Source organism: Schistocerca serialis, chromosome 7 (genome assembly GCF_023864345.2).
Source record: "Schistocerca serialis cubense isolate TAMUIC-IGC-003099 chromosome 7, iqSchSeri2.2, whole genome shotgun sequence".
Lineage (NCBI taxonomy): Eukaryota > Metazoa > Arthropoda > Insecta > Orthoptera > Acrididae > Schistocerca > Schistocerca serialis.
Window position 1 is genome coordinate 270,923,114 of NC_064644.1, and position 25,210 is coordinate 270,948,323.

General features: G+C 43.6%; 1 long non-coding RNA gene across 1 annotated transcript in view; it reads right to left on the minus strand.

Moving 5' to 3' along the window:
* Positions 1–620, minus strand: part of LOC126412507 (uncharacterized) — a 630,690-nt gene extending 630,070 nt beyond the window's left edge. The window contains exon 1 of the long non-coding RNA XR_007575300.1: positions 470–620. This is a non-coding gene — a long non-coding RNA (uncharacterized LOC126412507). The remainder of the gene's footprint in view (positions 1–469) is intronic.
* Between the last annotated feature and the right edge of the window lie 24,590 nt (positions 621–25,210).

A 25,210-nucleotide genomic window follows, 5' to 3' on the forward strand; every position in this document is an offset into this window, starting at 1 on the left:
GATTCATTGATTTCGTATAGGAGACTACGTTTGTATTTTTTCTTGAAGCGCACAATTTCGCATTTCTACAGCTTCTTTACATTACGTTCAAGAACACGCGAAGCGTGCTGAGTTGCACGAATCACACAAAGGATGTCTCTTTCAACGAATTTCGCAACTTGGTCTTCTCCCGTAATGTTGCATTAGTTCTGGAACGCCGTGTACGAAAAATGCCCCGAATCGTGTAGGAGCAGATTCACTGCATTCGCTAGCACCACAAGTCGGTACGCGCAGAAGGCGTACCGTGCGCCGACGCGATTTCCGTCACTCCTCGTATCAGTGACGTCAGGAGTACTCGCGGCGACAGCGAAGACGCGCCGTACAGTGGTCGTACGGTGCGGAGGCCCGACCTACTTATTATTGACGCCAGACGTCGCCGGTCGCGGCGGACGAGCGTCCGGCCGGCGCCCGGAAGGGCGGTGCGACTTACTCGGCTGGTGACGTCGGAGGAAGCGGGTGTCGTCGCCGGGTACCTGGAGTGGCACTCGCGTAGTGTGTACGGCGAACAGTAAGAGCGAGGGGAAGCGCGGCGGGCGAGACCCGCTGTTAGTCGCGGCGCGCAACAAGTAGCCGGCGAGCGGCGGGCGGCGGGAGGCGTCGCGTCGCGTCGCGTCAGCGGTGGCCGGCGACGGCGCGGTGTGGCGTCGCGGGCTGCGCAGCGCGCACTGCCGCCACAGACGGCCGTCCCCGCGCCGCCCTGCGCCGGCGCCGCCGTCGCCGCCGCCGCCGCCGCGATCGATGGCCCACGGGGGCGGCGCCGGCACTGCCGCTGCCATCTGCCGGCCGCCGCCGCAGCTACGGCCGCTAGTGGGGCGAGTATTTTTGGCTACCACGTGGGGCACGCCCGCTAGTTGCGCTGCAGCGACAGCTGCGGGGCTTATTAGGAAAGTAAGAGCGCTGTCACCCGCTGAGCAGGATGCGAGCGACAGCGGTGCAGCAGGAAGTCGGATATGCAAAACATTTTTATAATGGTACTAGCTTTTTACCAGTGGCCTCTGCCACGTACGCGTTTACCGTATATATTTCACATTAATTTTCTGCTGCTTTACTACTTCTACGTCTACATGATTACTCTGCAATTCACATTTAAGTGCTTGGTAGAGGGTTCATCGAACCACAATCATACTATCTCGCTACCATTCTACTCCCGAACAGCGCGCCGGAAAAACGAACACCTAAACCTTTCTGTTCGAGCTCTGATTTCTCTTATTTTATTTTGATGTTCATTCCTACCTATGTAGGTTGGGCTCAACAAAATATTTTCACATTTGGAAGAGAAAGTTGGTGACTGAAATTTCGTAAATAGATCTCGCCGCGACGAAAAACGTCTTTGCTTTAATGATTTCCATCCCAACTCGCGTATCATATCTGCGACACTCTCTCCCCTATTACGTGATAATACAAAACGAGCTGCCCTTTTTTGCACCCTTTCGATGTCCTCTGTCAATCCCACCTGGTAAGGATCCCACACCGCGCAGCAATATTCCAACAGTGGACGAACGAGTGTAGTGTAAGCTGTCTCTTTAGTGGACTTGTTGCATCTTCTAAGTGTCCTGCCATTGAAACGCAACCTTAGGCTCACCTTTCCCACGATATTGTCTATGTGGTCTTTCCAACTGAAGTGGTTCGTAATTTTTACACCCAGGTACTTAGTCGAATTGACAGCCTTGAGAACTGTACTACACTCCTGGAAATTGAAATAAGAACACCGTGAATTCATTGTCCCAGGAAGGGGAAACTTTATTGACACATTCCTGGGGTCAGATACATCACATGATCACACTGACAGAACCACAGGCACATAGACACAGGCAACAGAGCATGCACAATGTCGGCACTAGTACAGTGTATATCCACCTTTCGCAGGAATGCAGGCTGCTATTCTCCCATGGAGACGATCGTAGAGATGCTGGATGTAGTCCTGTGGAACGGCTTGCCATGCCATTTCCACCTGGCGCCTCAGTTGGACCAGCGTTCGTGCTGGACGTTCAGACCGCGTGAGACGACGCTTCATCCAGTCCCAAACATGCTCAATGGGGGACAGATCCGGAGATCTTGCTGGCCAGGGTAGTTGACTTACACCTTCTAGAGCACGTTGGGTGGCACGGGATACATGCGGACGTGCATTGTCCTGTTGGAACAGCAAGTTCCCTTGCCGGTCTAGGAATGGTAGAACGATGGGTTCGATGACGGTTTGGATGTACCGTGCACTATTCAGTGTCCCCTCGACGATCACCAGTGGTGTACGGCCAGTGTAGGAGATCGCTCCCCACACCATGATGCAGGGTGTTGGCCCTGTGTGCCTCGGTCGTATGCAGTCCTGATTGTGGCGCTCACCTGCACGGCGCCAAACATGCATACGACCATCATTGGCACCAAGGCAGAAGCGACTCTCATCGCTGAAGACGACACGTCTCCATTCGTCCCTCCATTCACGCCTGTCGCGACACCACTGGAGGCGGGCTGCACGATGTTGGGGCGTGAGCGGAAGACGGCCTAACGGTGTGCGGGACCGTAGCCCAGCTTCATGGAGACGGTTGCGAATGGTCCTCGCCGATACCCCAGGAGCAACAGTGTCCCTAATTTGCTGGGAAGTGGCGGTGCGGTCCCCTACGGCACTGCGTAGGATCCTACGGTCTTGGCGTGCATCCGTGCGTCGCTGCGGTCCGGTCCCAGGTCGACGGGCACGTGCACCTTCCGCCGACCACTGGCGACAACATCGATGTACTGTGGAGACCTCACGCCCCACGTGTTGAGCAATTCGGCGGTACGTCCACCCGGCCTCTTGCATGCCCACTATACGCCCTCGCTCAAAGTCCGTCAACTGCACATACGGTTCACGTCCACGCTGTCGCGGCATGCTACCAGTGTTAAAGACTGCGATGGAGCTCCGTATGCCACGGCAAACTGGCTGACACTGACGGCGGCGGTGCACAAATGCTGCGCAGCTAGCGCCATTCGACGGCCAACACCGCGGTTCCTGGTGTGTCCGCTGTGCCGTGCGTGTGATCATTGCTTGTACAGCCCTCTCGCAGTGTCCGGAGCAAGTATGGTGGGTCTGGCACACCGGTGACAATGTGTTCTTTTTTCCATTTCCAGGAGTGTATTTATCGAGTAATCAAATTCCAACGGATTTATTTTGGAAATCATGTGGATCACCTCGCACTTTTCGTTATTTAGCGTCAACTGCCACCTGCCACACCATACAGCAATCATTTCTAAATCGCTTTGTAACTGATACTGGTCTTCGGATGACCTTACTAGACGGTAAATTACAGCATCATCTGCGAACAACCTAAGAGAACTGCTCAGATTGTCACCCAGGTCATTTATATAGATCGGGAACAGCAGCGGTCCCAGGACGCTTCCCTGGGGAACACCTGACATCACTTCAGTTTTTCTCGATGATTTGCCGTCTATTACTGCGAACTGCGACCTTCCTGACAGGAAATCGCGAATCCAGCCACACAACTGAGACGATACCCCATAGGCCCGCAGCTTGATTAGAAGTCGCTTGTGAGGAACGGTATTAAAAACTTTCCGGAAATCTAGAAATACGGAATCAACTTGAGATCCCCTGTCGATAGCGGCCACTACTTCGTGCGAATAAAGAGCTAGCTGCGTTGCACAAGAACGATGTTTTCTGAAACCATGCTGATTACGTATCAATAGATCGTTCCCTTCGAGGTGATTCATAATGTTTGAGTACAGTATATGCTCCAGAACCCTACTGCAAACCGACGTCAATGATATAGGTCTGTAGTTCGATGGATTACTCCTACTACCCTTCTTAAACACTGGTGCGACCTGCGCAATTTTTCCAATCTGCAGGTACAGATCTATTGGTGAGCGAGCGGTTGTATATGATTGCTAAGTAGGGAGCTATTGCATCAGCGTAATCTGAAAGGAGCCTAATCGGTATACAATCTGGACCTGAAGACTTGCCCGTATCAAGCGATTTGAGTTGCTTCGCAACCCCTAAGGTATCTACTTCTAAGGAACTCATGCTAGCAGCTGTTCGTGTTTAAAATTCTGGAATATTCCATTCGTCTTCCCTGGTGAAGGAATTTCGGAAAACTGCGTTCAATAACTCCGCTTTAGCGGCACAGTCGTCGGTAACAGTACCATCGGCACTGCGCAGCGAAAGTATTGACTGCGTCTTGCCACTTGTGTACTTTAGATACGACCAGAATTTCTTCGGATTTTCTACCAAATTTCGAGACAATGTTTCGTTGTGGAACCTATTAAAGGCATCTTGCATTGAAGTCCGTGCCAAATTTCGCGCGACTGTAAATTTAAGCCAATCTTCGGGATTTCGCGTTTTTCTGAACTTCGCATGCTTTTTCCGTTGCCCCTGCAACAGCGTTCGGACCTGTTTTGTGTACCATGGGGGATCAGTTCCATCTCTTACCAATTTATGAGGTATGAATCTCTCAATTGCTGTTGCTACTATATCTTTGAATTTGAGCCACATCTCGTCTACATTTGCATAGTCAGTTCGGAAGGGATGAAGATTGTCTGTTAGGAAGGCTTCTAGTGACACTTTATCCCCTTTTTTAAATAAAATTATTTTGCTTTTGTTTCTGGTGGATTTGGAAGAAGCGGTATTGAGCCTAGCTACAACGACCTTGTGATCACTAATCCCCGTATCAGTCATGGTGCTCTCTATTAGCTCTGGATTGTTTGTGGTTAAGAGGTCAAGTGTGTTTTCGCAACAATTTACAATTCGCGTGGGTTCGTGGACTAACTGCTCGAAATAATTTTCGGAGAAAGCATTTAGGACAATCTCGGAAGATGTTTTCTGCCTACCACCGGTTTTGAACAAGTATTTTTGCCAACATATCGAGGGAAGGTTGAAATCCCCACCAACTATAACCGTATGAGTGGGGTATTTATTTGTTACGAGACTCAAATTTTCTCTGAACTGTTGAGCAACTATATCATCGGAGTCTGGGGGTCGGTAGAAGGAGCCAATTATTACCTTAGTTCGGCTGTTAAGTATAACCTCCACCCATACCAATTCGCACGGAGTATCTACTTCGACTTCACTACAAGATAAACCACTACTGACAGACACAAACACTCCACCACCAATTCTGCCTAATCTATCTTTCCTGAACACCGTCCGAGACTTCGTAAAAATTTCTGCAGAACTTATTTCAGGCTTTAGCCAGCTTTCTGTACCTATAACGATTTCAGCTTCTGTGCTTTCTATTAGCGCTACGTCTGCGGGATGTTAATGTATCTCCAGTATTCGGCTGTGTCGAATCACCTTTGATTCTACATCTACATCCATCCTCCGCAAGCCACCTGGCGGTATGTGGCGGAGGGTACCCTTAGTACCTCTATCGGTTCTCCGTTCTATTCCAGTCTCGTATTGTTCGTGGAAAGAAGGATTGTCGGTATGCCTCTGTGTGGGCTCTAATCTCTCTGATTTTATCCTCATGGTCTCTTCGCGAGATATATGTAGGAGGGAGCAATATACTGATTGACTCCTCGGTGAAGGTATATTTTCGAAACTTCAACAAAAGCCCGTACCGAGCTACTGAGCTTCTCTCCTGCAGAGTCTTCCACTGGAGTTTATCTATCATCTCCGTAACGCTTTCGCAGTTATTAAATGATCTTGTAACGAAGCGCGCTGCTCTCCGTTGGATCTTCTCTATCTCTTCTATCAACCCTATCTGGTACGGATCCCACACTGGTGAGCAATATTCAAGCAATGGGCGAACAAGTGTACTGTAACTTACTTCCTTTGTTTTCGGATTGCATTTTCTTAGGATTCTTCCAACGAATCTCAGTCTGGCATCTGCTTTACCGATGATCAACTCTATATGATCATTCCATTTTAAATCACTCCTAATGCCTACTCCCAGATAATTTATGGAATTAACTGCTTCCAGTTGCTGACCTGCTATATTGTAGCTAAATGATAAAGGATCTTTCTTTCTATGTACTCGCAGCACATTACACTTGTCTACATTGAGATTCAACAAATTGACAAATTAAGTTAAAATCTTCTGAGTGGTTAGCTCGCGTCATATTTCTTCAAACGATCTTCTTCAGGACCCTGTATGTCCTCTGTAGAAACCTTTTTTTAATGCATTATGGAAGATTGCGATACAGCGTCACCGGTTTAGCAGCGATCTAACTGTCTTGGCGTAGTAGTAAAACTATCCTACGTTACAATGACATAATTGTATTGCCGTCAAAGGTATGGCGATGGGGCTTGAAGTCCAATACCACTCTCTAACGGTGGGAGTTCATTTCTGTCGGTAAGAAGTTACGCCACCAGATTGGTAGTTATAGTTGCGATATTATGAATGGTCGAACCAAAACTGTCACATTATGAGTGGCTGTACCAGAGCTATCGATAGCCGTGGTCTGAATCCGAGTCCTTGAGTATTGTAAGAGGAACAGGGTGGCGGTGCCAATGCCAGCAAGTCGTGGTGCCAATCCGTTGCAAGCCATCGACCGTGTCGCAGTAGTCGTTCACTTTATCTTACAGTCGCCTCGTTTTGCCTCGAATGGTCGTCCTTAGAGGGATAATTTTGTCTCCCCATTCAACGTAACATCAGCGTGAGGCGACAGGCATCCAGGCTCTACTGAAGTACCTCGTTATACAGGCGCTGGAGGCACTGATCTTGTTCCACGTAGTGGAGCCATAGGTGAGAGAGGGGTGGACAACTGTATGGTACATTTAGAGCTTGGCTTCTAAGTTCAGGTCCCTTCTGATGAAGAAAGGGTACAACGTCTCTGTCAGCTTCAGCACCTTTTGGGTGACTTACTCCGTGTATCGGTGGAAGAGCAGATCGTTATCTATCCTGACTCCAACACGTTTGATATTCAGAGGCCATGAGACCCAGACACCTCCAATAGTGATGTGGCGGAGGATAGGGCGCCGTTTGGTGAAGTAGAGTGCCTTGGTTTTGGCGACATCGAGGCCAATGTTGTTGGTACGACACCAGGTGAGCGTTGCGTCCACCTCCCTCTGGAGACGAGCAGTGAGCTGCTCAGTGATGCGGCAGGTCGAATAGAGCGCCGTATCGTCAATGTATTGAGACAGGTGGCAGTGTAGGATGACTAGCATATCATTAACGTAATTGTTAAGGAGGATGGGTGACATCACTGAGCCTTGAGGAGTACATTTCAACATGTGTCATAGAAAGGTGCTGTTGTGGAGGAAATCATCCACGATCTTAGTACAGACGTCCAGGATGGTCGTCTGCAACAGTATTTTGTATACGAGATTGTCTTGCCAAATCCTGTCATAAGCATTCTGCAGGTCCAGGAAAACAACTGCCATCGACATGGTGGAGTTAAAGCACTTGCCGACGTGTTCCGTGATTCTGAGAAGTTGTAGTTCGGCCGACAGATGTGAAGGGAGCCTGAAATGTTCTGGCTGTACTGTCCCAGCCGCCGCCAGAGACTGAAAAATGCTGTAGAGGCTCAAATATTGTAGGACATTTGTCTTGGTATTCAAGAGGCTGATGGACCTATTGTTGGTAGCGACCATGCAATCCTTTGTCGGATTGAGGACTGCTGTGAGTTTGGCCTGATTCCACTGAGCAGGGGAATGAGAAATCGGGAGACAGCTGTTGAGAGTTCTTTGTGAATAAGACCAGAGGCTTGCGTGAAAGCCAAAGGAGGTATCCATTTAAGATGTCATCCAATCCGGGAGCCGACTGCCCACATTTCCAACAGTGGATCCGTTGGACTTCTACTGGAGACATAAAATGAAAGGTAGTAAGAGACGGTATGTTTCTGATAGCGGCAACGGCCATCAGAATATTGTATTCATCCTAGAGTTCATCATGCGTGATGTCCTGGACTAGCCATTGATTCTGGGGTTCAAACGCATTGGAAAGAGTTTCCACAGCACATTGGGCATCATAAGTTCGGCCATCCGCCATGCTGGGGTTGGGACGGTTGGTTCTCAGTGTGGAGCACCTGTGGGCGTCAAAAACAGCCCATTCTGTCTTATGTTGGAGGAGAAAGGTGTACATCTGTCCTCCCATTAGTACGTTTTCCATTCGGTGAGGCAGTGGCAGAATTCACGTTCAAGACGCCTCATGTGATGCTTGTCCTGAGAGTCATGAAGCTGCTTCCACCGCCGGTGATAGCGGTTCTTCTGGATTTTCAGGTAGTGCAATAGGAGAGGCAAGTCATCCAGTTTGGTTAAAGCCCAAGGTACAATGAAAGTGGAGGTCTTCATTGCCTTACAGCTTTTCATAGTTAGGTAATCGACAGCACTACCAAGATTGGCAGATGCTTGCTAGATGGTGTGTTCACGACTCTGGCAAATTTGTCCCAGTCCGTGATGATCAAAACAGAATTGACGTTGAAGGACAGTGCTACATTGGTAAGGTACAGGAGCACCAGTTTGTGATCTGATGCCAGTTCGTGAAGCTTTTCCAACGAAAAATCCACCATGATGTTCTTGAAAACAGCCACATCCAGAACATTGGAACAGACTATGTATAGGAGTGTGAGGGCCATAGATGGACAGTGCCCGAGTATCTTCCAATTCGAGGAGGATTCTACCTTTTGGATTAACGACGCGAGAACGCCAGCTGAATGCTTCGCACTGAGATCTGTCCCAAGGATGAATCTGTCAAACGATGTCAATTTGCGGAGGCCCACTTTGAGAAGTGCCTGGTTAGAGTTGATTCGCTGCAGCACAAGTAATGACTTTAAGGCAGATAGAGACAGTGGCTGTTGCGACCCCTATATGTTCCATTGGTGGATGGCCACTTTACTGCGGAGGAGTGCCTTACATAAGAACTCTGTCATGCCCCCACCTTTTCGCTGGAGGCTGTCCATGTGATAGCAGACCATTTTGCACAGATGAAAATTGTCCGTCAGTTTGAGATGTGTTTCCATAACAAGTAAATACCCACATAGTGATTGTAGAGGAAAATATATAGTTCAGTCTTCATCGGTTGAATGCCATTGGCATTAAAAATACAGACTACCAGATCCCAAAGGGACCCTTTGACCAGGGTGATGACCTTCGTGACCCCATCCTCTGACTGACGAATCTTCTGAGTTGTTTCACGAATGACTGCCCTGATGCTGGGCTGTGTGAACAGGGAGATGCTCTTGAGGATCTCTTGCATGTCATTTCGAAATGAAGATCCTGTTTCCAGCACTGGGGGAATATCTCAGGTGGACTGCTTGACCCTTTGGGGAGTAGGGATGGATGTTTTGAAGGTGTTGCAATGGAGGGTTGGGGCACGTCAACAGGTTGCAGATGGCCTTTCTGTTTGATGAGTTTTGGTATTCGTCACAGGAGATGGATGAGCAGGAGGTAACCAAGCTGCAGCAACAAAGGTGGTCGTAGGGGACTGAGCTGGAGGGGTTCCTGTACCTGAGATATGTCAGGTGCCCGAGTATCTTCAGTCTGATGGTCGTTGGGTTGGTCTCACAAGAAGGAAAAATGGATGTGGTCCCGTCGTGGTGTGGGTGGCCGATTCGTCCTCTGTTTGTTTTTCAGAGGGAGAGAAGACTTCATCGCCTTCTGGTATATAGGGCAACCCTTCCAGGTGCTGTGGGTCATGAGGAGCGCCCAGGCAACTGGCGCAGTTGGATTTTTCCAAGGCCAGGAGTTGGCAGTCCTCTGATTCATATGGACCAGCACAGTTGACACACCACAGTGACAGCAGTAATCACTAGAGTGTCTTGAACGTTGGCACTTGCAGCAGGTGGATTGTGTGTCATGTCCTTCATAAAATTCGGTATGCACCTTGGTGAGCAGTAACTACCTGGTTTGGTAGATACATTCGACAACTTCTCTCCTATTAAGGGAGACAACATGGACTGGCAAAGGGATTAGCGTTCGCGTCTTAGGTTCCCTCTTGTATTGATGGAGCAAAGGGCCCAATAAGTTGAGAAAGAGCAATTCATCCCTAATGCCCACTTCCTTAGCTTTAGGTGGAAGGTCTTTGATTTTGTTTCTTTGTCGCCAGGAGCCTCATGTGTGTAGTGATTCATGGTCCTCGACTTCACAAAGTCGAGGAGTATGAGGCAGTCTTCCTTCGTGCCAAGCATGTACTTAACATGGTCCTTCTGGTAAACTGCCTGTAACTGGCCTTTAATGAGGCGTTGCAGTTCAGTGTTCAGTTTAATATCATTCGTGGGATTGTAAACCACGATCAGAGGTAACTTCTCCTTCTTTGGTGGGGCTTATGGTGTATTCAGAGAAATAGGACGGGAGAGGGACTCATTTGCTGGTCCATGACGCGACTTTCACTGGTAGGGAGCCATCAGAATCCGTACCACTGTCGCTGCGACGGGCGCTATGCCTCAGGGAGGACCGAAAGGGGCGCAGTCCCCAGAAGCCGAGATGGTGTAGACGAAACAGCATTCGAAGGTGCATCCAGGTCTGGTGATTGCATCACCGCTTTGTTTCTGACATGTCATGGCTGTCGGTGGATGAGAGATCTATCACCAGGCAGCAATGGGAGTCGTCGGACGACGAGATGGAATTGGAAGATCTGCCCCGTACGCGAGATGTAGAAGCGAAACGGCCAGAGAAAGACAGGGAGAATTATTGTCCGCAGAGGCGGCTTCCAGGGCGTTGTTTGTATTTGTCGCACGCCGCGGCCGAGTATTCACTTCCTTGATAGGAGGGAGCCACGATGCCGGAATCCTATAGCCGCCCTCTACTGAAGTTACATGCGTTTTCAGAAATTTCAATTGCTTCCTGGATTTTTCTTCTATAAATATTGGTTTCCTTAGTCAGAACACGTACTTTATTGAAATAGATGTCAAGGTCACACTTCTCGTGATGTTTCGCTACCGCCGATTCCATACTTCGCTTTAGTCGTGTGTGGAGTACGTGTTCCTAAATACGTTTCGGCTGTATACTCCTCGGCCACTGACATACGTCATTTCATAGACCCTCCAGTGTAAAGACAATCAGGTGCATCTGTTTTCCATCGGGAATTTTTTTTTTTTTTTTTTTTTTTTTTTTTGGACAGCAGAAAGTGGTGTGAATACCATTTCTCATTAGAACTACATTTATGCCAAATAGCTCAAAAGCCCTCTCTATGGATGAACTATCATAGTCTCATAGTCATTGGCCTTCATTGTCTTCTTCAAAAACTGCATCTTCCCAAATTCTTGTCACCGCTGATAAGGAAAGCACGTGAAGACATAGCGTTGAGCACTGCTTGCTTCTGGGCTGGGTGGTGGTACGTATTGGCGTCTAAGTGCCTATTTGTGTTAGTAGGCTTTCTATGCAATTTGTGTTCTAGAGTCCTGTCAGAAATTCTATATACCATCACATATAGGAACAGAAGACCGACCTCACTCTCAGCATCGAGAGTGCAGCAGATTTAGGGGTAAATTCCATTTAAGAAATTGTGAAACCCATGAATCTCCTCTTCGCAACCACATAGCGGAGCTAACGGCAAGGCTTCAGAGGTGCACTACCTAACGCCTGTTGCTTAAAATGTTCCACAGAGCAATAGGCATAACTGTGATTACATCCATCATAACACGATGTTTGTTTTTAAACCTTCAGCAGTGTCAACAATAATTTAAATAATAAAATGTTACTATGCATACGTTCTTTCAGGATTAGCACAACGAGTATCGGGTATTTATTTCCACATTCAGGGTCTGTGGGAGTTTACATAGGCATTGGATGTGTTGGCGGCGTGTGTGGTATCCTGTGTTTGTGATGAGGTAGGTGGGGGTGGGGGGGCAAGGATAGAGGCGCTTGGGGGAAGGAAGGGGAACGGGAGGGGGGGCGGGGACGAAGAGAGTGAAGGGCGCTAGACTATCACATTGACACCCAATTTTTTACTATATCTGAGAGAAATAATGGCTGTTGTCCACAAATTAAGGGAAAATATCGGAATCTGTTGTGGGAACATAACGCATCATGTTTACAATCGACAAAACTAAGTTGTTTTTCAAAGTATAATGCACAGCTAGTTAACATACTGATCATTGTTTTCACTTCTGTGTAAAATACAAGTTAATACGTATCAAGCTCACACAACACAGAGCTTGAAGCTTTTTCTGTTTCCCAATTCGTATCATAGATACTGGAGATACAGGCTTTAACAAAGGCATTTTAGGACGCACTGCACTATAGATAAATCCAGCCAAAAATATGTTACATTCGAAAGAAATTTCATCGAAAACAAAGCAATAAATTTCGGCAGCTTCACAGAATACTCGATAATTTATTGTTAGAAGGTAAAATGAAAATTCAGAAGATTGGTTCACATGTTGACTTATGAAATAAGCAAAAGATATATCAGATGTATTTCACTTATTTTGGACTCGTGGATCCTAAGAAGAATGTCGATAAATTAAGAGTTTCCACGGGACTATAAAGCCTTTTGGTGTACATATAAAATCCTACAACTTTGTTTAAAATCTGAAAGTAACTGAAAGGGGTGGCAAACATGAAATACAGAGCATCACGGCATGTGTCGTTCTGGCAGTCGTATCAGGTGACCTATTCCGTCAGTCCAAAACGTTTCGAGACTTGATTAATAAATAAATAGAGAAAAATTAATATGGTGATTTTAATGCTTCGGATGTTCTAAATATCTCCCATCCCTCCGCCCCTCCCCCATTGATTACAATACACAGAGCACTCGAGAACCACGTGAAACTGTCGAAAAAATCCTTCTTTGGGATATTGTTCAACTCGCGCTTCACATTGGCTTTAATTTCCGTTATGTCGTCAGAGAGTTGACAAATCATGTGAACTTCTGCACTTTGTCGTTATGTGGTTGTGTCGTATCGATTACATCAAGTCTCATCGCCCGTGACGATGTTTTCCAGAAAAGAGTTGTCCGTGTTTTGCATTTAAATAATGTCGCTGCAGGTATTCATGCGTCGTTTTTAGGGTTCTGTACCTCAATCGATAAAAAATGGAACCCATATGGGACCACTTTGTTGTCTCTCCCATTTGCTCAGAAACGGGTGCACGCATCAAAGTCAAATTTATGTCATACTAAGATCTAATGAGCCGGCAGCTGTGGCCGAGCGGTTCTAGGCGCTTCAGTCCGGAACCGCGCTGCTGCTACGGTCGCAGGTTCGAATCCTGCCTCGAACATGGATGTGTGTGATGTCCTTAGGTTAGTTAGGTTTAAGTAGTTCTAAGTCTAGGGGACTGATTTCCTCAGATGTTAAGTCACATAGTGCTTAGAGCCATTTTAAGATCTAATGTTCCTTGCTTCCCCTTGACCCAGAATCATAAAATTCTGTAGGAGCCGGGAACTCACAGTACAAGTAATGGGAAAAAGCAGATAACTGTTAATCACACAAAAAATATTTCTTTTGTCAATTGTTGTCCGACGTCCAATTTAAAACATCCTCGAAAGTCCTGTAATTCCCGAGACCGATATCTTGCCAGTATCATTGTCGATAACAGGCAAACACCTCGATGGATGAACTGTTTATGTACATGATTAAGTTTGTACAGAATCCTCAGAATGCGAGTTCTACTCGCACCTGGCCCACTTTTGTTTGGGAGTCTAGCTGTGCGGGACCAACTATACGCACACCTTTCAGTTCTTCAAAATATTCTGAACTATGTCTGCAATACATGATTCAGAGACGTTGCAACACTGTGATTTGTGACACAACAATGATGACACACTGCGATCGCACGACTACTGCTTAGCACTCCCCTCTCACAACTGACTGTTTGAATCCACATGTATGATGTAGGTGATGACTTGGTAAAGATAGCTACTTAAACTGGAGGCACTAACGTGCTTCTCGTGCAACAGTTTCAGCGTCATGATAGGCCTCATCTTAACGCTTCTGTTACGCGTTTCAACGTGGCGCTGGAGAATGAACTGATGGCGGAGGGTACGGCTCACATTGCAGTAGTGCCAGGTGAGTCTATCAATAGATCAGGTTTCACTAGGCACAGCCTGCATCTCAATAGGTATGGAAAAGGGAGGTTGACAAAGCTTATAGGTGGCACTGTAGTGGGTGGTGGTGGGATCACTCATGGAAAAATTCCTGTAGAAGGTGGCGTTACTGCTGCACCTTTTTTAGATTGAAGTCAGTCGATACAGTAGGTATCCCTGCTTAAAGGAAGTCCTCTAACAAAGAAATCACCTTCAGAGGAGGTCAGGTTCCCAAGTAGAGAAGGGACTAGCATAATTCATCAAAACATAACAGGTATTAGAGCTAAAGTTAGTGAACTGCTTATAGATGTTGACTCTGATGTTATCGGTATATCGGAGAACCACTTAAACAATTTGACACTTCAGACGCTTTCTTTACGAGGATACATATATGGCTGTTTTTCAAGGTCTTCTTTGCGGAGTGGGCGAGTAACCGTGTACGTAAAAAACAGTATTCCATTTAAGTCTGTAGACGTATCACGGCACTGCACTGAACAGATATTTGAATGTTGAACAGGGGCAGTGGAATTCAGTGAAAGTAAACCTCTAATTGTGACTTCAGAGCATTTATCCTCAAGCTAGAGGGGGTTCTTGGTTCCCTTTACAGGAAGTACCAAAAATTAGTTATATGTGGTGATTTCAGTATTAATTTTGTATGTGACTGTGCAAGAAAACGATGTTGCAAGGTCTCCTAAATTCATATCTGATGCAGACTGTTTTATCCAACCAGGGTGCAGGGGAACAGTAGCACAGCCATAAACAATATTTTTATTCATTCATCATTGCTAGATAGGCAATCTGATGTAAAAGGGTGAATGGCCTTTCAGACCATGATGCACAAATTTTAACACTAAAAGGTTTTTGTATTTAAACACATTTATATGTGATTAAAAACTATGTAGAAAATCTAATCCAACGCCAAAAGAGAGTTTTTTAAACTTCGTTAAGGAACAAGAGTTATTCATAAGTCAGGTATATGTGTAGCATTTAGCAATTATCTTCTGAGCATTGCTACTGAATTAAATAAAAACTTTGTTTCTACAGGGAATCAATACCTCTCTTGGAAAATGCCTTTCCGAGATTGAAGTCTGAAATACTCCTCTGTGATAATGACAAGCGGGAGACTGAGTTAATAATTTAATCAGTGAAGACTAAGGACTCTCATGGATATGATGGCGTGCCTAGAAGAATATTAAATACTGTGCTGCACATATTAGCCCTGTACTTAGCCATATTTGTAATTTTTCCTTTAAGATGGCCAGTTTCCTGAACGATTAAAGTACTCAATAGTAAAGTCGTTTTATAGAAAGGGAGAAAGGGATAATGCAGACAATCTTAGACCTATTTCCATGCCATCAGTACTTGCTAAAGTTATTTTTAAAAATGTTCGGATGTGTGTGAATTCCTAAGGGACAAAATTGCTGAGGTGATCGGTCCCTAGACTGACATACTCCTTAAACTGACGTAAGCTAAGGACAACACACACACATACCCGAGAGAGGACTCGAACCTCCGGCGGGAGGGCGACGCAATCCGTGACATGGCGCCTCAAGCCACGCGGCCACTCCGAGTGGCGCTAAAGTTACTGAAAAGGGTATGTATGTAAGGATATTTGATTATTTTATTTCACATAATTTGCTGTCAAATGTGTAGTTCAATTTTAGATGTGGTTTAACAACTGAAAATGCTATATTCTCTTTTCTCTGTGAGGTACTGTATGAATCAGACAAAAGTTTTCGAACGGTAGGAATCTTTTTTATTTAACTAAGCCGTTTGATTGTGTTCAACACAAAATGTTACTCCAGAAGTTGGACCATTATGGAATATGGGGAGTAGCTCACAATTGGTTCACTTCATACTTTAGTAACAGACAGCAAAATGTGATTATTCACAGTGTTTAGAATGGCTGTCATATGGGATCTGAGTGGAGCATGGTGAGGTGGGGGGCGCCCCAGGGATCACTACTGGGGCCACTCCTGTTGCTTATTTATATAAATGATATACCCTCTAATATTACCGTAATTCTAAGATATTGTTGATGACAATAGCTAGGTAGTAATGAGTGTTGTGTGCAACATTGGCTATATTTCACATAGTACGGTACCTAACATAAGTTGATAGCTTGTAAAAAATTGAGTAACATTAACTTACAGTAAGACTCAGTTTTTACAGTTTCTAACGCACAACTCGACAAAACCCGACATTTTAATTTCACAGCATGGACATATGATTAGTGAAACTAAACAGTTCAAATTTCTAGAAGTTCAGATACATAGTAAACTGTCGTGGAAAGCCAACGTTCAGGATCTTGTTCAAAGACTTAATGTTGCCATTTTTACTATTCTAACGGTATCTGAAGGAAGTGATAGTTCGACACGAAAAGTGGTCTACTTTGCTTATTTTCATTCGCTTACCAGGTGTGGTATTATATCTTGCGGTAAGTCTTTCCGTTCTCAAAGGATTTTTTTTGCTGAGAAAGATGCGATTCGGGCAATAAGTGGTGTAAGTTCACGAACCTCTTGTAGAATCCCGTTCATTAGTCTGGGTATACTGACATTGGCCTCGGTATAAACATTCTTTATTGTTGTTTCTTGTTAACAATATCAGTTTATTCCAAAGAATTAGCACCTTCCATTCAGTTAATACTGGGCAGAAATCAAATCTGCATTTGGATCGCACTTCCATGACTCTTGTGCAGAAAGGTGTGCAGTATACTTCTGCATCCATTTATGCCATCAAACCTGGTGGCATTGTTGTAGATGTCTTTTCGGAATATTACCTTGAGCAGATAGTTACAGAACCAACTCGTCAGGGCAATGCCTTAGACCTCCTGGCAACAAACAGACCTGAACTCATCGCATCAGTTAACGTAGAGGAAGGTATCAGTGATCATAAGGCAGTGACAATTTGTATGACGACGGGTCCTACAAGGAATGTTGCTCAGCAAGAGCGACAGGATATAAATTTCAGAATATCTCAGCAGACAGCATCAAATAATCGGTGATGAGGACGAAGATGTGAAGAACAAATAGAAAAAAATTCAAAGGCATCTTTCAATATGCCCTAGAGAAGTACGTTCAGAGTAAGGTTTTAAGGTTTTAATCGATGGGAAAGATCCATCACCATTTAATATCTGTGTTAAAACTCTACATAAACAAAGAGCACTTCATCTCAGATTCAAGAGAAGTAGAAACATAGCTGACAAAAGCTGAACGAAGCGAAAATGAGCGTAAAGAGAGCAATGAGAGAAGCGTTCAATGATTTTGAAAATAGCACGTTGTCAACCGACATGAGTAAAAACCCTAAGAGATTTTGGTTGTATGTAAAATCAGTTCAAACGCTCTAAGCACTATGGGACTTAACATCTGAGGTCGTCAGCCCTCTAGACTTAGAACTACTTAAACCTAACTAACCTAAGGACACCACAGACATCCCTGCCCGAGGCAGAATTCGAACCTGCGACTGTAGCAGCAGCGCGGTTCCGGACTGAAACGCCTAGAACCGCTCGGCCACAGGGGTCGGCTGTAAAATCTACATCTGCGTGATTACTCTGCTGTTCACAATAAAGTGCCTGGCAAAGGATTCAATGAACTACCTTCAAGCTGTCTCTCTACCGTTCCACTCTCGAACGGCACGCGGGAACAACGAGAAATTAAATTTTTCTGTGCGAGCCCTGATTTCTCTTATTTTATCATGATGATCATTTCTCCCTATGTAGGTAAGTGCCAACAGAATGTTTTCGCAATCAGAGGAAAAGATCCTGTCGCAACGAAAACGCCTATGTTTAATGATTGCCACTCCAATTCACTGGAGAATAGTCAGTATTGTAGAACACTCAGTATAATCCGTTTATTGAAACTGAACTACACTTCTCGAACAATCACTATACACACACAAAATCAAATAACTTGTAGACGATCATTCATCAAGAGCGTCGGTGAGGCCAGACGGAGCTGGTCCTAGCTCGGCAAGGCACTGGCTGTACTGCTGCTGCGCTGGCCTTATAAAGCCGGCGGAGGCCGGCGGAGTACTCCAACTTTCCCAGCATCTGCGAGGCGACCTCTGCAGAAAAAGGTTCGCATTAGTCGCTAACAAGTTCTGTTTGTTTGGAAGAATTATTTTCCTCTTGGTTGCGACTGCAAGTGCTTGTGTATGTTATATGGTACACAGGGGTGTCTTGAGTGTAATCTGCCTGGCAAGGGCCGTCTGTGGCAGACGTAACATTCGCGTATCATGTCTGTGACACTATCTCCCGTATTTCGCGATAATACAAAACGAGCTGCCCTTCTGCGGATCCCACACCACACAGCAATACTCCAGAATAGGGCGGACAAACAAGGTGTAAGCAGTCTCTTTAGTAGACCTGTTGCATCTTCTAGGTGTTCTGCCAATGGTTTGCTCTACCCACAATTATATCTATGTGATCGTTCCCATTTAGGTTATTTGTAATTGTAATCCCTAAGAATTTAGTTAAATTTACAGCTTTCAGATTTGTGTGACTTATAGCGTAATCGAAATTTAGCTGATTTCTTTTAGTACTTATGTGAATAACTCCACACTTTTCCTTATTCAGGTTCAATTTCCACTTTTCGCATCATACAGATATCTTATCTAAATCATTTTGCAAGTCGTTTTCATCATCTGATGACTTTACAACACGGTAAATGACAGCATCATCTGCAGACAATCTAAGACGGCTACTCAGATTGCCTCCTATGTCGTTACTATAGATCAGAGTCAATAGAGGGCCTATAACACTTCCTTGGTGAACGCCGGATATTACTTCTCTTTTACTCGATTACATTCCATCTATTACTACGACTGATGACCCCAGATGTTAAGTCCCATAATGCTCAGAGCCATTTGAACTATTTTTTTATAGTCCTACCTGCACTAGACATTTCCCCACAAGGTCAGGAGGCCATCCACTCCTGACACGTGACCAGAACGTTCTCAGTGGACCAAAGTCACTCTCAGAACTGTTGTGCAAAGATGGGCTCGTTTCCCCCTGGCACAAAGATCTCACTGTTTCTGGTCCGGACTTTTTTGTTTGCCTGTTTTCTACACACATCTCTAGACTCTGAGATTACAAGACCATTTGTAATTTCACATGGTTTGCCAGAATATCATACCATGTGCGTGGTACTTCTCGATATCAAGCACATAGCAATATCGCTTTCTAGCTTTAAAAGGTTTTTTGGCTTTTCGTATTTAACCAAATATAACATTGATGATGATAATTCATGGCAATGTTTGCCGACAAGATAAAGAATGCAACCTTTTAACACTAGATTGTGTACTCACGGCAGTTCTCCTTGGCCGTTTCTTGGTACGACTTGGAAAGAGAGAAAAATTAATGAATGATCGACGATGCGTCGGTTCTCGATTGTGTTTAGGAGACGTACGGATTGATTGCGTGAAAATAGTTTCTCAAATGACCTCTTAACCCGGATTGCTTTCACGCAATCAGACTCTTCAATGAAATTACCTAAGGGACCTATTTGAATAATAAAAAAACATGCAAAACAGTGAAATTGTGTAAAAAAAGTTGTCAGTTCGGAAACTGAACACATTAATGGTCTCCCAAATACAATCGAGACACCGCGATAAAGAGCGAACCTGTAACAAAGTTCATTTAAACATAAACATTATTTGTGGTTAATTTAAAGAAAAGAACAAGCATAGATTTTCTGTACAGTGAAGCATCAATATATTCTCAAAGAACAAAGGCGTTAAACTATAAACATTAACAAATTTACAATGAACACAAAACTTACACTTTTATGTTTTTCTCATACGTGGAACAGTCCAACAATCGCTGCTTTTGTATGTGTGATATTTTGTAAAAATACACATACATAGATACATTATACATGACATAATAAATATTAAAAAATAACAAAGAAATAAATTACTCGACTTCGCAGGAAGTCTGGCTGCTGTGTGCACTCGTGGAAAAAATGTTACAAAAAAATTGACATTCATGTTTTACAATGACATATTACAGGAATATTTTTGTCGTTGTTTCGTCGCAGATTTCTTGCAGTAAATACATAGCACTTTACTTATTTGTGGCTTTCATGACTTGCAAAAAAAATGTTTCACTACACTTGGGTAGGTATGAGTTGTACTCGTAGTGGTAGAACTTCGGGTATAAATGATAGCACTGCATTTGAGTGGGGAAATTGATAACACTTTCACAGTGGAGGAAAAGTAGGGCATCACTTTCACTGTGGAAGTTGGGAGTAGTTGTCGGGGTGTGATGTTGCGTTGGAAATACGTCGCGGGTCAGGAACTGGAAGATTGGTTCTGCAACAAGTTGAGCCGTATGGTGGCGGTCTCTATTTCACTAGACACATGTCCGTGCTTCCATTTATGTTTTCGTACATGAAAAATTGAGAAACAAAATCTGCATTAGAATGTGTTTACTTACTAATAACTTAGTCTAAAAGAAAACTGGATTAGGTAAGGATAACAATTGTTTATGTACATAAGGTCTCATTCTCTTAGGAATGCTTAGTTCTCATAATTATCTATTTTTCTGGTTTTATTTGGTTCGACACGTTTTCGTCATTACTCGGCCTGGTCAGAAAATTCGGTAGCAATTCTGAAAATCGAGCTTAAGACTCTTCCGATTAGTGTCTTTATAATTTCACAAGGTACATGGGTGCTTAATTCATTGCTTCATCATATTTTATTTTGAATGGATTTCAAACACATTTGGCATCCGCGCTCGTTGTGCAAAGAAAAATTGATTGTTGAGCGCTCAGCGTACACAGTGTTACGTCCGTTGGTCACAATCACGTGATAATAACTTGACAGTTCCACAACGCTAGCAGCAGTATTCTGCGAGAAGCAGAGCGTTTGGTGTCTACTGGCCGTGGTGTGAGTTTTTACACGGTTTTTCATCGACTCGGGATTACGGAAGCAGCCAGATGCAGCGACTCCCGCAGCTGTTTCGAAGAATGTGTCCGTGGAAAGGCGTACAGTACCGTTTGTGGTAAGTGCAACACTTATTCAATTTCACTCTTCGGCTTTCTACTTCGTGGTACAAGTACTTATAACATTTCTTCACACGCGGTATTTCACACGTGTCATTGGAGTTATCACCTTTTCAGTTCACACGTTATTATTAATTCGTGTTCACATTTATTTGGTCGTCATGTTAAGGTTCACACGCACCACTTTTATACGTGTCCATTAATTACTTGTCTATAGTCGGTTCACACGCAGTAGCATATACGTGCCCATTTATTACTGACTGCATTATTACTACAAAGTACAGTTAACATTTAGTATACATATCACGTCTAAAAATTATTTACAAAGAAATATTTAGTCTCTGTGACTACAAGGCCTGACGAAAAGCGTGTCTCTTGTTCGTAGTTTATGCTTCCAAGGCACTTTAGGTTTACACTTTGTTCGAAATCTTGTTATTCTTTTCTTTTTACAATAGTTACTCTTTTCGCAAGTTCAGCTCTTTTATTTTCTCTCTGTTACGTCGTTAGTTTGAAGACATAGCCAATGTGACTTCGTTTACGTGATGAACAGTTCGTGTTCAAACTACCATTAGGGAAATTAGGAAGCTTGGTGTTCCCTGTCGTGCAATTGCACATAACAAATCTTAATTGAACTCGCAATTTGCGGAGAATAAGCATAGCCCGTCGACAACCAATGTGTCACGACTATCCATTCGTATAGCCTGTATGTATCAATCATGCAACCAGCCCGTAAAATTCACTTCTCTACTGGATAAGGTACGATGGTAAGGATACTGGTTAGAGGAGAACACAAAAGACTTTTATGGAGTGAAGAGATTTGAAGACACAGTGTTAATGACGTATGATATGATGAGCTTAACATAAATTATTATCACCTTAGTTTTTCATGACAAATGGTATAATTAAATCGATACAGTAGTTTCAGTGTCGTCTGATCCAGCTCTCTAAACAATTTTCTATACATATCTAAAATTACTTAAACCATGCATTAGCAGTGAACTGTGTCTGTTAACTATCTTCTGTTCCATGTATCGTAAAATTGGTTTCCTAAAAAAAATCGTCGTATCTCTAGGACCTGTAATAGATATTTCTAGTACTAAATTAGTTTATTTATAAGTGATCTTTGTAAGTATTTCAGCTGCACTGTTCCGTAAAATTGTTATGAGCGTATACGGTTTTCTCCGTATTATAATAAAATAATTGAGTTGCGCACTTCTTTCCTGCTACCTGGATCGTTATTGACTTACTTGATTCTTATATACTAAGCTGCTGCTTTTTGCCTGCTGCGTTTCATAGGTGGTCTCATAAAATTTGTTGTCACACACTCCTTATGCATAACATAACATTTACCTCATTAGAGTAAGCGACCTTAATCAAATTTTTTTTTTCCTACGAGCAATCATTCTGGTCTGAATGATCATTTTAATTTATTTCATTCAAGAGGAGAGAGCTTTGCTATACTTAAAACTAGTGGTAACAGGTGGCACTTAGCACGTCCCTACTATAACATTTATTTGTCAGCTCTTTCGGCTGTGGCCGTCCATGGCTCAATTAACTTAAAACTAACTTACATCTAAGGCAAATCTTGCTCTCCTACAATAAATGTGTTTTACTTCAGGTGCTCATATAAATTACTTATCTTGTTGTGGCAGGTCAACAGGGTGTTAGTCCTGTGCATTACTCTTACATAAGTTGGTACTTCACACGTAGTATGACAGCTTATAGTGTGTGTATATTTTATTTTAGCAGCTTAACTTAACAGATATTTTCAGTGGTTGACTCTGTATTTTTTCAAGTCTGCGTGATGAAACAACCCTTTTATTCGTTCAGATACAGGGTCAGCTAATAGATAGCAACCAATGTGCGGCTTTCTTAATATAATATATGGTCCTTCATACAAGTGCTGCCACTTGCGATTCTTATGATGAATCAAAGATGGTTTGAAGTGGGTCTTTAATAGCACTCGTTCATTTATACGATACGATAAGACTTTGCTAATGTATTTGTCATGCGCTTTTTTTCTAAGGTTGGCATGAGTGGTTAAAGATATGAGAGCTTGTCTTAACTTGTCGTCTAATGTTACTTCAGGCTGTTGTAATTTTGGGATAGGGTCTTACCCATTCATTTCTTTCTAGTCGTTTAGAGACTAGTTCTGATGGTGTGAAACCAGTTGATGTGTGAGGTAAGTTATTAACAATCTCTTCAAAGGGTGTGACGAAATCAATCCACCGTGTCTGCTGGTTTGGAATATACGTTCGTATGAAACGATTGAACTCTTTGAATACTCTTTCTGTGGGATTACTTTGCGGTCGATACCGGGATATCAAAATTTGTCTGATGTCGTTGGTTGCAAGGAAATTTCTCCATCGTTTCCCCACGAAAGTTGATGCGTTATCAGATAACATGGCTTCAGGCTTGCCAAAGCGAGGAAAACAGTCTTTCTCAATACGTCTAATTAGTGGAACTTTATTAGGTGACTTCATTGCATAGAGTCTCACGTGTTTGGTAAAAAGATCTAACAATACGACCAGATACTTCACACCTCCTCTTCCCTGAGGAAGTGGACCTGCATAATCCAAACTGACGATTTGGTTTGGTCTTTCTGTACGTATCGGGTTTAAAGGTAGGGCATTTGACAAGTTGAAAGGTTTCGCCTTTTGGCAAATGGAACAATTTCTTAATAATTGGTGCACCTTCTTGTGAAGATTAGGTACATATCAGTATGTTGAAATCTTGCGTTTGCATTTTTCTGGGCCATAGTGACCCCAGGAGAGATGAGTGTACCAAATTAGATGTTCAACATAATCTTTAGGAATACAGACATACCACCTTCCTGTCAACAGAGAAGTTCGGTGAAACAAAACTCCACTGTGTACTTTATAAAATATTGACAACGAGTGATCAGGGTTGTTTTGAAGAAGCTGTTTAATTTCTAGCCAATTGCGATCTGTGTCTTGAAGAGTATTCATTTGACGGCAAAGACGCAGAAAGTAACTCCGATGTAGAGGATCTTTCATAAGAAGAATTTTGTGATTAGAAATCTGTTCTATTAATTCAGTAGGCTCCGGCAAACCTTCCGGCATACGTGACAATGCATCAGCAATGATGTTATTCTTGCCCTTTACGTAAATAATTTCAAAATCATACTCTTGTAGAAATAAACACCATCGAGTAAGCCGAGGATGATACAGTTTGCAAGAGAGTAAGAAGCTCAGTGCTTGATGATCTGAGTATACTCTGATTTTATGACCATAAATATAGTAATTAAAGCGGCGAAAAGCCCACACAACGGCTAATCCCTCTAATTCGGTTACCGAATATGATCTCTCACATTCGGTTAAGATCCGACTGGCAAAGCTGATTATTTTGACTTCCTCCTGCCCATCAGTTTTGTCTATTTGAAATAAACATGCACCTAATCCTTGAAACGATGCATCGCAAGAAATGCAGAAATCTAAACTCATGTTTGGATGACTTAAAATGTTACTCTTTAGAAGAGCTTCTTTGATCTTGTCAAAGGCTTTTTGGCATTCAGAAGTCCACATCCAGTGGACGTTTTTCTTGAGCAAATTTAACAATGCGGGATTGCTCATTGATTGATTCGGAATAAAGCGACGGAAGAATGAAGCTAATCCAATGAAACCTTTTAGTGCAAGGCACAGGGAAATTTTCTATTGCTGTTAACTTGCTGGGATCAGGTGAAATTCCTTCCGAAGAAATTATATGTCCTAAAAACTTGACTTCTTTCTTGGCAAATTTAGATTTTTGTAAATTTGCGGTAACACCAAAATCAGAGAATCTTTGAAAGATCTTTTGTAGGAGAGTTAAATGTTCTTCCCAGGAAGTCGTTGCGATCAGTAAATCATCAACATAGACGGTGACTTGGTCAAGTAACTCTGGTCCTAGCACATAATCAAGTGCTGCAATAAAAACACCAGAACTAATGTTGAGACCGAAAGGTACTACACGAAAATGATAGGATCTGCCGGCAAAGATAAAGGCTGTGTACTTCCTCGATGATGATGATGCTAGTTTCACCTGCCAATAGCTACTTCGGAGGTCTATTGAGGATAAGAACCTCACACTATGGAATTTTTGTAGTTGTTCCTCCAGTGGTTCTGGTCTTGTGCATACTGGAATGATGATTTTATTAATATTCCTTGCGTCCAAGACAAGTCTGACGCTTCCATCGTTTTTGAAAACAGGTAACAACAGGCTACTGTAGGGAGAGTTGGACGGTTCTATGATTTTCCACTTAAGCATTTTACGTATTTCTTGTTTGACGGC